Source organism: Amia ocellicauda, unplaced genomic scaffold (assembly GCF_036373705.1).
Source record: "Amia ocellicauda isolate fAmiCal2 unplaced genomic scaffold, fAmiCal2.hap1 HAP1_SCAFFOLD_247, whole genome shotgun sequence".
NCBI lineage: Eukaryota > Metazoa > Chordata > Actinopteri > Amiiformes > Amiidae > Amia > Amia ocellicauda.
The window spans coordinates 14366-26810 of NW_027102810.1; the positions used below are offsets into that span (position 1 = coordinate 14366).

A 12445-nucleotide genomic window follows, 5' to 3' on the forward strand; every position below is an offset into this window, starting at 1 on the left:
GTATTTGGGGAAGTCAAATCTGAAATAATGATGAAATTGCGTGTATCCAAAGTTAAAACTCGTGATATGTCGCCCTCTGGTGTGTAAAAGATGCAAAAGCTTACAGCACCTGGTATTCCCAGGCGGTCTCCCATCCAAGTACTGACCAGGCCCGAGCCTGCTTAGCTTCCGAGATCGGACGAGATCGGGCGTATTCAGGCTAGTATGGCCGTAAGCTAGGAATGCTGTCCCTGACGCTCTACTTAAAGGGAAGGCAATATCCGTTTCTGCCGTTCATACTTACAGTTGAACTGTCTCTCTACTCTAAAGCCCGGGACACACCAGCGCGCCGCAGACAGTCCCTGCTAACACGCCACGTTGTGGCAACATTGTGGCAACGTTGTGCGTTAGCTGGGGTGCCACACCAGACCGGAACTATATATTACAAAACGAACACATTGTCTTGATAAAACAGCTGTAATTGAGTGCCTGACACGCCAGTCAAGCGCAATCTTGAGAAGGTGTGCATTTCAGTAAGGATTTCAATTGACATGCAGTATGAAACTGAAAGGAGGTTGCATCACTATGATGCATAACATTGCATGTATTGTTTTTACAAGTGTGTGCATTCATCCTGTTGTCATTTTGTTTTGAAAGCAGAAGAATCATTCAACAGGTTGCTGAGACAAATGTAAACCAGTAAAACATATGAAGAGAAACAAACCTTGAATATAAGTTCAGTTGTTTAAACATTTGACAAACTATGGTGAGGGGGTAAGAAAACACACAAATCCAGCAGCTCCTGTATTTCAATACACCAGAACCCAATATTATTGGCGAGTCGGGTAGTCCATCATCACAGTTCGAGGGCAGGCATCATTTCAGTAATTTCATCCCGTTGCATTCACATCCGTGCCTTGAATGAGATTGAATGTGATCTTTGCTCTCAAGTATGTTCCCAAGTTTTACACTTTCGTGCTTTGCATGAATGGGAATGGAACCGTGTGTGTTGAATGAGGCTCCTTGTGAGCACTGAACTTTGTCCGGTGGAGTTCCTTTTTGTGTTGCTGTAATTGTGTCATTTCTCGATGAGAAAGATTAGGCAACATTTAGTCACTTCTAGCCATGATGCTCAATTTATTTACGAATGTACCCTAGTTACTAGGGACCGTTTACATTGGAGAACAAGATCTATTGTATGCCTGTGTATTTGGGGAAGTCAAATCTGAAATAATGATGAAATTGCGTGTATCCAAAGTTAAAACTCGTGATTTGTCGCCCTCTGGTGTGTAAAAGATGCAAAAGCTTACAGCACCTGGTATTCCCAGGCGGTCTCCCATCCAAGTACTGACCAGGCCCGAGCCTGCTTAGTTTCCGAGATCGGACGAGATCGGGCGTATTCAGGCTAGTATGGCCGTAAGCCAGGGAGGCTGTCCCTGACGCTCTACTTAAAGGGAAGGCAATATCCGTTTCTGCCGCTCATACTTACAGTTGAACTGTCTCTCTACTCTAAAGTCCGGGACACACCAGCACGCCGCAGACAGTCCCTGCTAACACGAAACGTTGTGGCAACGTTGTGCGTTAGCTGGGGTGCCACACCAGACCTATGTATTACAAAACGAACACATTGTCTTGATAAAACAGCTGTAATTGAGTGCCTGACACGCCATTCAAGCGCAATCTTGAGAAGGTGTGCATTTCAGTAAGGATTTCAATTGACATGCAGTATGAAACTGAAAGGAGGTTGCATCACTATGATGCATAACATTGCATGTATTGTATTTTCAAGTGTGTGCATTCATCCTGTTGTCATTTTGTTTTGAAAGCAGAAGAATCATTCAACAGGTTGCTGAGACAAATGTAAACCAGTAAAACATATGAAGAGAAACAAACCTTGAATATAAGTTCAGTTGTTTAAACATTTGACAAACTATGGTGAGGGGGTAAGAAAACACACAAATCCAGCAGCTCCTGTATTTCAATACACCAGAACCCAATATTATTGGCGAGTCGGGTAGTCCATCATCACAGTTCGAGGGCAGGCATCATTTCAGTAATTTCATCCCGTTGCATTCACATCCGTGCCTTGAATGAGATTGAATGTGATCTTTGCTCTCAAGTATGTTCCCAAGTTTTACACTTTCGTGCTTTGCATGAATGGGAATGGAACCGTGTGTGTTGAATGAGGCTCCTTGTGAGCACTGAACTTTGTCCGGTGGAGTTCCTTTTTGTGTTGCTGTAATTGTGTCATTTCTCGATGAGAAAGATTAGGCAACATTTAGTCACTTCTAGCCATGATGCTCAATTTATTTACGAATGTACCCTAGTTACTAGGGACCGTTTACGTTGGAGAACAAGATCTATTGTATGCCTGTGTATTTGGGGAAGTCAAATCTGAAATAATGATGAAATTGCGTGTATCCAAAGTTAAAACTCGTGATTTGTCGCCCTCTGGTGTGTAAAAGATGCAAAAGCTTACAGCACCTGGTATTCCCAGGCGGTCTCCCATCCAAGTACTGACCAGGCCCGAGCCTGCTTGGCTTCCGAGATCGGACGAGATCGGGCGTATTCAGGCTAGTATGGCCGTAAGCCAGGGAGGCTGTCCCTGACGCTCTACTTAAAGGGAAGGCAATATCCGTTTCTGCCGTTCATACTTACAGTTGAACTGTCTCTCTACTCTAAAGCCCGGGACACACCAGCGCGCCGCAGACAGTCCCTGCTAACACGCCACGTTGTGGCAACATTGTGGCAACGTTGTGCGTTAGCTGGGGTGCCACACCAGACCGGAACTATATATTACAAAACGAACACATTGTCTTGATAAAACAGCTGTAATTGAGTGCCTGACACGCGAGTCAAGCGCAATCTTGACAAGGTGTGCATTTCAGTAAGGATTTCAATTGACATGCAGTATGAAACTGAAAGGAGGTTGCATCACTATGATGCATAACATTGCATGTATTGTATTTTCAAGTGTGTGCATTCATCCTGTTGTCATTTTGTTTTGAAAGCAGAAGAATCATTCAACAGGTTGCTGAGACAAATGTAAACCAGTAAAACATATGAAGAGAAACAAACCTTGAATATAAGTTCAGTTGTTTAAACATTTGACAAACTATGGTGAGGGGGTAAGAAAACATACAAATCCAGCAGCTCCTGTATTTCAATACACCAGAACCCAACATGAATGGCGAGTCGGGTAGTCCATCATCACAGTTCGAGGGCAGGCATCATTTCAGTAATTTCATCCCGTTGCATTCACATCCGTGCCTTGAATGAGATTGAATGTGATCTTTGCTCTCAAGTATGTTCCCAAGTTTTACACTTTCTTGCTTTGCATGAATGGGAATGGAACCGTGTGTGTTGAATGAGGCTCCTTGTGAGCACTGAACTTTGTCCGGTGGAGTTCCTTTTTGTGTTGCTGTAATTGTGTCATTTCTTGATGAGAAAGATTAGGCAACATTTAGTCACTTCTAGCCATGATGCTCAATTTAGTTACGAATGTACCCTAGTTACTAGGGACCGTTTACGTTGGAGAACAAGATCTATTGTATGCCTGTGTATTTGGGGAAGTCAAATCTGAAATAATGATGAAATTGTGTGTATCCAAAGTTAAAACTCGTGATTTGTCGCCCTCTGGTGTGTAAAAGGTGCAAAAGCTTACAGCACCTGGTATTCCCAGGCGGTCTCCCATCCAAGTGCTGACCAGGCCCGAGCCTGCTTGGCTTCCGAGATCGGACGAGATCGGGCGTATTCAGGCTAGAATGGCCATAAGCCAGGGAGGCTGTTCCTGACGCTCTACTTAAAGGGAAGGCAATATCCGTTTCTGCCGTTCATACTTACAGTTGAACTGTCTCTCTACTCTAAAGCCCGGGACACACCAGCGCGCCGCAGACTGTCCCTGCTAACACGCCACGTTGTGGCAACGTTGTGCGTTAGCTGGGGTGCCACACCAGACCGGAACTATATTTTACAAAACGAACACATTGTCTTGATAAAACAGCTGTAATTGAGTGCCTGTCACGCCAGTCAAGCGCAATCTTGAGAAGGTGTGCATTTCAGTAAGGATTTCAATTGACATGCAGTATGAAACTGAAAGGAGGTTGCATCACTATGATGCATAACATTGCATGTAGTGTATTTTCAAGTGTGTGCATTCATCCTGTTGTCATTTTGTTTTGAAAGCAGATGAATCATTCAACAGGTTGCTGAGACAAATGTAAACCAGTAAAACATATGAAGAGAAACAAACCTTGAATATAAGTTCAGTTGTTTAAACATTTGACAAACTATGGTGAGGGGGTAAGAAAACACACAAATCCAGCAGCTCCTGTATTTCAATACACCAGAACCCAATATTATTGGCGAGTCGGGTAGTCCATCATCACAGTTCGAGGGCAGGCATCATTTCAGTAATTTCATCTTGTTGCATTCACATCCGTGCCTTGAATGAGATTGAATGTGATCTTTGCTCTCAAGTATGTTCCCAAGTTTTACACTTTCGTGCTTTGCATGAATGGGAATGGAACCGTGTGTGTTGAATGAGGCTCCTTGTGAGCACTGAACTTTGTCCGGTGGAGTTCCTTTTTGTGTTGCTGTGATTGTGTCATTTCTCGATGAGAAAGATTAGGCAACATTTAGTCACTTCTAGCCATGATGCTCAATTTATTTATGAATGTACCCTAGTTACTAGGGACCGTTTACATTGGAGAACAAGATCTATTGTATGCCTGTGTATTTGGGGAAGTCAAATCTGAAATAATGATGAAATTGCGTGTATCCAAAGTTAAAACTCGTGATATGTCGCCCTCTGGTGTGTAAAAGATGCAAAAGCTTACAGCACCTGGTATTCCCAGGCGGTCTCCCATCCAAGTACTGACCAGGCCCGAGCCTGCTTAGCTTCCGAGATCGGACGAGATCAGGCGTATTCAGGCTAGTATGGCCGTAAGCCAGGAATGCTGTCCCTGACGCTCTACTTAAAGGGAAGGCAATATCCGTTTCTGCCGTTCATACTTACAGTTGAACTGTCTCTCTACTCTAAAGCCCGGGACACACCAGCGCGCCGCAGACAGTCCCTGCTAACACGCCACGTTGTGGCAACATTGTGGCAACGTTGTGCGTTAGCTGGGGTGCCACACCAGACCGGAACTATATATTACAAAACGAACACATTGTCTTGGTAAAACAGCTGTAATTGAGTGCCTGACACGCCAGTCAAGCGCAATCTTGAGAAGGTGTGCATTTCAGTAAGGATTTCAATTGACATGCAGTATGAAACTGAAAGGAGGTTGCATCACTATGATGCATAACATTGCATGTATTGTATTTACAAGTGTGTGCATTCATCCTGTTGTCATTTTGTTTTGAAAGCAGAAGAATCATTCAACAGGTTGCTGAGACAAATGTAAACCAGTAAAACATATGAAGAGAAACAAACCTTGAATATAAGTTCAGTTGTTTAAACATTTGACAAACTATGGTGAGGGGGTAAGAAAACACACAAATCCAGCAGCTCCTGTATTTCAATACACCAGAACCCAATATTATTGGCGAGTCGGGTAGTCCATCATCACAGTTCGAGGGCAGGCATCATTTCAGTAATTTCATCCCGTTGCATTCACATCCGTGCCTTGAATGAGATTGAATGTGATCTTTGCTCTCAAGTATGTTCCCAAGTTTTACACTTTCGTGCTTTGCATGAATGGGAATGGAACCGTGTGTGTTGAATTAGGCTCCTTGTGAGCACTGAACTTCGTCCGGTGGAGTTCCTTTTTGTGTTGCTGTAATTGTGTCATTTCTCGATGAGAAAGATTAGGCAACATTTAGTCACTTCTAGCCATGATGCTCAATTTATTTACGAATGTACCCTAGTTACTAGGGACCGTTTACATTGGAGAACAAGATCTATTGTATGCCTGTGTATTTGGGGAAGTCAAATCTGAAATAATGATGAAATTGCGTGTATCCAAAGTTAAAACTCGTGATTTGTCGCCCTCTGGTGTGTAAAAGATGCAAAAGCTTACAGCACCTGGTATTCCCAGGCGGTCTCCCATCCAAGTACTGACCAGGCCCGAGCCTGCTTAGCTTCCGAGATCGGACGAGATTGGGCGTATTCAGGCTAGTATGGCCGTAAGCCAGGGAGGCTGTCCCTGACGCTCTACTTAAAGGGAAGGCAATATCCGTTTCTGCCGTTCATACTTACAGTTGAACTGTCTCTCTACTCTAAAGCCCGGGACACACCTGCGCGCCGCAGACAGTCCCTGCTAACACGCCACGTTGTGGCAGCGTTGTGGCAACGTTGTGCGTTAGCTGGGGTGCCACACCAGACCGGAACTATATATTACAAAACGAACACATTGTCTTGATAAAACAGCTGTAATTGAGTGCCTGACACGCCAGTCAAGCGCAATCTTGAGAAGGTGTGCATTTCAGTAAGGATTTCAATTGACATGCAGTATGAAACTGAAAGGAGGTTGCATCACTATGATGCATAACATTGCATGTATTGTATTTTCAAGTGTGTGCATTCATCCTGTTGTCATTTTGTTTTGAAAGCAGAAGAATCATTCAACAGGTTGCTGAGACAAATGTAAACCAGTAAAACATATGAAGAGAAACAAACCTTGAATATAAGTTCAGTTGTTTAAACATTTGACAAACTATGGTGAGGGGGTAAGAAAACACACAAATCCAGCAGCTCCTGTATTTCAATACACCAGAACCCAATATTATTGGCGAGTCGGGTAGTCCATCATCACAGTTCGAGGGCAGGCATCATTTCAGTAATTTCATCCCGTTGCATTCACATCCGTGCCTTGAATGAGATTGAATGTGATCTTTGCTCTCAAGTATGTTCCCAAGTTTTACACTTTCGTGCTTTGCATGAATGGGAATGGAACCGTGTGTGTTGAATGAGGCTCCTTGTGAGCACTGAACTTTGTCCGGTGGAGTTCCTTTTTGTGTTGCTGTAATTGTGTCATTTCTCGATGAGAAAGATTAGGCAACATTTAGTCACTTCTAGCCATGATGCTCAATTTATTTACGAATGTACCCTAGTTACTAGGGACCGTTTACGTTGGAGAACAAGATCTATTGTATGCCTGTGTATTTGGGGAAGTCAAATCTGAAATAATGATGAAATTGCGTGTATCCAAAGTTAAAACTCGTGATTTGTCGCCCTCTGGTGTGTAAAAGATGCAAAAGCTTACAGCACCTGGTATTCCCAGGCAGTCTCCCATCCAAGTACTGACCAGGAACGAGCCTGCTTAGCTTCCGAGATCGGACGAGATCGGGCGTATTCAGGCTAGTATGGCCGTAAGCCAGGAAGGCTGTCCCTGACGCTCTACTTAATGGGAAGGCAATATCCGTTTCTGCCGTTCATACTTACAGTTGAACTGTCTCTCTACTCTAAAGCCCGGGACACACCAGCACGCCGCAGACAGTCCCTGCTAACACGCCACGTTGTGGCAACATTGTGGCAACGTTGTGCGTTAGCTGGGGTGCCACACCAGACCGGAACTATATATTACAAAACGAACACATTCTCTTGATAAAACAGCTGTAATTGAGTGCCTGACACGCCAGTCAAGCGCAATCTTGAGAAGGTGTGCATTTCAGTAAGGATTTCAATTGACATGCAGTATGAAACTGAAAGGAGGTTGCATCACTATGATGCATAACATTGCATGTATTGTATTTTCAAGTGTGTGCATTCATCCTGTTGTCATTTTGCTTTGAAAGCAGAAGAATCATTCAACAGGTTGCTGAGACAAATGTAAACCAGTAAAACATATGAAGAGAAACAAACCTTGAATATAAGTTCAGTTGTTTAAACATTTGACAAACTATGGTGAGGGGTAAGAAAACACACAAATCCAGCAGCTCCTGTATTTCAATACACCAGAACCCAATATTATTGGCGAGTCGGGTAGTCCATCATCACAGTTCGAGGGCAGGCATCATTTCAGTAATTTCATCCCGTTGCATTCACATCCGTGCCTTGAATGAGATTGAATGTGATCTTTGCTCTCAAGTATGTTCCCAAGTTTTACACTTTCGTGCTTTGCATGAATGGGAATGGAACCGTGTGTGTTGAATGAGGCTCCTTGTGAGCACTGAACTTTGTCCGGTGGAGTTCCTTTTTGTGTTGCTGTAATTGTGTCATTTCTCGATGAGAAAGATTAGGCAACATTTAGTCACTTCTAGCCATGATGCTCAATTTATTTACGAATGTACCCTAGTTACTAGGGACCGTTTACGTTGGAGAACAAGATCTATTTTATGCCTGTGTATTTGGGGAAGTCAAATCTGAAATAATGATGAAATTGCGTGTATCCAAAGTTAAAACTCGTGATTTGTCGCCCTCTGGTGTGTAAAAGATGCAAAAGCTTACAGCACCTGGTATTCCCAGGCGGTCTCCCATCCAAGTACTGACCAGGCCCGAGCCTGCTTAGCTTCCGAGATCGGACGATATCGGGCGTATTCAGGCTAGTATGGCCGTAAGCCAGGGAGGCTGTCCGTGACGCTCTACTTAAAGGGAAGGCAATATCCGTTTCTGCTGCTCATACTTGCAGTTGAACTGTCTCTCTACTCTAAAGTCCGGGACACACCAGCGCGCCGCAGACAGTCCCTGCTAACACGCCACGTTGTGGCAACGTTGTGCGTTAGCTGGGGTGCCACACCAGACCGGAACTATATATTACAAAACGAACACATTGTCTTGATAAAACAGCTGTAATTGAGTGCCTGACACGCCAGTCAAGCGCAATCTTGAGAAGGTGTGCATTTCAGTAAGGATTTCAATTGACATGCAGTATGAAACTGAAAGGAGGTTGCATCACTATGATGCATAACATTGCATGTATTGTATTTTCAAGTGTGTGCATTCATCCTGTTGTCATTTTGTTTTGAAAGCAGAAGAATCATTCAACAGGTTGCTGAGACAAATGTAAACCAGTAAAACATATGAAGAGAAACAAACCTTGAATATAAGTTCAGTTGTTTAAACATTTGACAAACTATGGTGAGGGGGTTAGAAAACACACAAATCCAGCAGCTCCTGTATTTCAATACACCAGAACCCAATATTATTGGCGAGTCGGGTAGTCCATCTTCACAGTTCGAGGGCAGGCATCATTTCAGTAATTTCATCCCGTTGCATTCACATCCGTGCCTTGAATGAGATTGAATGTGATCTTTGCTCTCAAGTATGTTCCCAAGTTTTACACTTTCGTGCATTGCATGAATGGGAATGGAACCGTGTGTGTTGAATGAGGCTCCTTGTGAGCACTGAACTTTGTCCGGTGGAGTTCTTTTTTGTGTTGCTGTAATTGTGTCATTTCTCGATGAGAAAGATTAGGCAACATTTAGTCACTTCTAGCCATGATGCTCAATTTATTTACGAATGTACCCTAGTTACTAGGGACCGTTTACGTTGGAGAACAAGATCTATTGTATGCCTATGTATTTGGGGAAGTCAAATCTGAAATAATGATGAAATTGCGTGTATCCAAAGTTAAAACTCGTGATTTGTCGCCCTCTGGTGTGTAAAAGATGCAAAAGCTTTCAGCACCAGGTATTCCCAGGCGGTCTCCCATCCAAGTACTGACCAGGAACGAGCCTGCTTGACTTCCGAGATCGGACGAGATCGGGCGTATTCAGGCTAGTATGGCCGTAAGCCAGGAAGGCTGTCCCTGACGCTCTACTTAAAGGGAAGGCAATATCCGTTTCTGCCGTTCATACTTACAGTTGAACTGTCTCTCTACTCTAAAGCCCGGGACACACCAGCGCGCCGCAGACAGTCCCTGCTAACACGCCACGTTGTGGCAACATTGTGGCAACGTTGTGCGTTAGCTGGGGTGCCACACCAGACCGGAACTATATATTACAAAACGAACACATTCTCTTGATAAAACAGCTGTAATTGAGTGCCTGACACGCCAGTCAAGCGCAATCTTGAGAAGGTGTGCATTTCAGTAAGGATTTCAATTGACATGCAGTATGAAACTGAAAGGAGGTTGCATCACTATGATGCATAACATTGCATGTATTGTATTTTCAAGTGTGTGCATTCATCCTGTTGTCATTTTGTTTTGAAAGCAGAAGAATCATTCAACAGGTTGCTGAGACAAATGTAAACCAGTAAAACATATGAAGAGAAACAAACCTTGAATATAAGTTCAGTTGTTTAAACATTTGACAAACTATGGTGAGGGGGTAAGAAAACACACAAATCCAGCAGCTCCTGTATTTCAATACACCAGAACCCAATATTATTGGCGAGTCGGGTAGTCCATCATCACAGTTCGAGGGCAGGCATCATTTCAGTAATTTCACCCCGTTGCATTCACATCCGTGCCTTGAATGAGATTGAATGTGATCTTTGCTATCAAGTATGTTCCCAAGTTTTACACTTTCGTGCTTTGCATGAATGGGAATGGAACCGTGTGTGTTGAATGAGGCTCCTTGTGAGCACTGATCTTTGTCCGGTGGAGTTCCTTTTTGTGTTGCTGTAATTGTGTCATTTCTCGATGAGAAAGATTAGGCAACAATTAGTCAATTCTAGCCATGATGCTCAATTTATTTACGAATGTACCCTAGTTACTAGGGACCGTTTACGTTGGAGAACAAGATCTATTGTATGCCTGTGTATTTGGGGAAGTCAAATCTGAAATAATGATGAAATTGCGTGTATCCAAAGTTAAAACTCGTGATTTGTCGCCCTCTGGTGTGTAAAAGATGCAAAAGCTTACAGCACCTGGTATTCCCAGGCAGTCTCCCATCCAAGTACTGACCAGGCCCGAGCCTGCTTAGCTTCCGAGATCGGACGAGATCGGGCGTATTCAGGCTAGTATGGCCGTAAGCCAGGGAGGCTGTCCCTGACACTCTACTCAAAGGGAAGGCAATATCCGTTTCTGCCGTTCATACTTACAGTTGAACTGTCTCTCTACTCTAAAGCCCGGGACACACCAGCGCGCCGCAGACAGTCCCTGCTAACATGCCACGTTGTGGCAACGTTGTGCGTTAGCTGGGGTGCCACACCAGACCGGAACTATATTTTACAAAACGAACACATTTGTCTTGATAAAACAGCTGTAATTGAATGCCTGACACGCCAGTCAAGCGCAATCTTGAGAAGGTGTGCATTTCAGTAAGGATTTCAATTGACATGCAGTATGAAACTGAAAGGAGGTTGCATCACTATGATGCATAACATTGCATGTATTGTATTTTCAAGTGTGTGCATTCATCCTGTTGTCATTTTGTTTTGAAAGCAGAAGAATCATTCAACAGGTTGCTGAGACAAATGTAAACCAGTAAAACATATGAAGAGAAACAAACCTTGAATATAAGTTCAGTTGTTTAAACATTTGACAAACTATGGTGAGGGGGTAAGAAAACACACAAATCCAGCAGCTCCTGTATTTCAATACACCAGATCCCAATATTATTGGCGAGTCGGGTAGTCCATCATCACAGTTCGAGGGCAGGCATCATTTCAGTAATTTCATCCCGTTGCATTCACATGCGTGCCTTGAATGAGATTGAATGTTATCTTTACTCTCAAGTACGTACCCAAGTTTTACACTTTCGTGGTTTGCATGAATGGGAATGGAACCGTGTGTGTTGAATGATGCTCCTTGTGAGCACTGAACTTTGTCCGGTGGAGTTCCTTTTTTGTTGCTGTAATTGTGTCATTTCTTGATGAGAAAGATTAGGCAACATTTAGTCACTTCTAGCCATGATGCTCAATTTATTGACGAATGTATCCTAGTTACTAGGGACCGTTTACGTTGGAGAACAAGATCTATTGTATGCCTGTGTATTTGGGGAAGTCAAATCTGAAATAATGATGAAATTGCGTGTATCCAAAGTTAAAACTCGTGATTTGTCGCCCTCTGGTGTGTAAAAGATGCAAAAGCTTACAGCACCTGGTATTCCAAGGCAGTCTCCCATCCAAGTACTGACCAGGCCCGAGCCTGCTTAACTTCCGAGATCGGACAAGATCGGGCGTATTCAGGCTAGTATGGCCGTAAGCCAGGGAGGCTGTCCCTGACGCTCTACTTAAAGGGAAGGCAATATCCGTTTCTGCCGTTCATACTTACAGTTGAACTGTCTCTCTACTCTAATGCCCGGGACACACCAGCGCGCCGCAGACAGTCCCTGCTAACACGAAACGTTGTGGCAACGTTGTGCGTTAGTTGGGGTGCCACACCAGACCGGAACTATATTTTACAAAACGAACACATTGTCTTGATAATACAGCTGTAATTGAGTGCCTGACACGCCAGTCAAGCGCAATCTTGAGAAGGTGTGCATTTCAGTAAGGATTTCAATTGACATGCAGTATGAAACTGAAAGGAGGTTGCATCACTATGATGCATAACATTGCATGTATTGTATTTTCAAGTGTGTGCATTCATCCTGTTGTCATTTTGTTTTGAAAGCAGAAGAATCATTCAACAGG

At 43.6% G+C, this 12445-nt stretch overlaps 11 non-coding genes across 11 annotated transcripts; all 11 read right to left on the minus strand.

Annotated features, from left to right (window-relative positions):
- Positions 1-97: 97 nt before the first annotated feature.
- Positions 98-216, minus strand: LOC136726269 (5S ribosomal RNA). The gene has a single exon (XR_010808087.1). It is a non-coding gene; the product is annotated as a 5S ribosomal RNA (ribosomal RNA).
- Positions 217-1282: 1066 nt separating this feature from the next.
- Positions 1283-1401, minus strand: LOC136726293 (5S ribosomal RNA). The gene has a single exon (XR_010808109.1). It is a non-coding gene; the product is annotated as a 5S ribosomal RNA (ribosomal RNA).
- Positions 1402-2451: 1050 nt separating this feature from the next.
- On the minus strand, positions 2452-2570 carry LOC136726285 (5S ribosomal RNA). The gene has a single exon (XR_010808102.1). It is a non-coding gene; the product is annotated as a 5S ribosomal RNA (ribosomal RNA).
- A 1066-nt stretch (positions 2571-3636) lies between these two features.
- LOC136726305 (5S ribosomal RNA) lies at positions 3637-3755 on the minus strand. Its single transcript, XR_010808120.1, has one exon. It is a non-coding gene; the product is annotated as a 5S ribosomal RNA (ribosomal RNA).
- A 1055-nt stretch (positions 3756-4810) lies between these two features.
- Positions 4811-4929, minus strand: LOC136726286 (5S ribosomal RNA). Its single transcript, XR_010808103.1, has one exon. It is a non-coding gene; the product is annotated as a 5S ribosomal RNA (ribosomal RNA).
- Positions 4930-5995: 1066 nt separating this feature from the next.
- LOC136726294 (5S ribosomal RNA) lies at positions 5996-6114 on the minus strand. The gene has a single exon (XR_010808110.1). It is a non-coding gene; the product is annotated as a 5S ribosomal RNA (ribosomal RNA).
- Positions 6115-7180: 1066 nt separating this feature from the next.
- On the minus strand, positions 7181-7299 carry LOC136726304 (5S ribosomal RNA). The gene has a single exon (XR_010808119.1). It is a non-coding gene; the product is annotated as a 5S ribosomal RNA (ribosomal RNA).
- Positions 7300-8364: 1065 nt separating this feature from the next.
- LOC136726297 (5S ribosomal RNA) lies at positions 8365-8483 on the minus strand. Its single transcript, XR_010808113.1, has one exon. It is a non-coding gene; the product is annotated as a 5S ribosomal RNA (ribosomal RNA).
- A 1055-nt stretch (positions 8484-9538) lies between these two features.
- On the minus strand, positions 9539-9657 carry LOC136726306 (5S ribosomal RNA). Its single transcript, XR_010808121.1, has one exon. It is a non-coding gene; the product is annotated as a 5S ribosomal RNA (ribosomal RNA).
- Positions 9658-10723: 1066 nt separating this feature from the next.
- LOC136726289 (5S ribosomal RNA) lies at positions 10724-10842 on the minus strand. The gene has a single exon (XR_010808106.1). It is a non-coding gene; the product is annotated as a 5S ribosomal RNA (ribosomal RNA).
- A 1055-nt stretch (positions 10843-11897) lies between these two features.
- Positions 11898-12016, minus strand: LOC136726303 (5S ribosomal RNA). Its single transcript, XR_010808118.1, has one exon. It is a non-coding gene; the product is annotated as a 5S ribosomal RNA (ribosomal RNA).
- Positions 12017-12445: the final 429 nt, after the last annotated feature.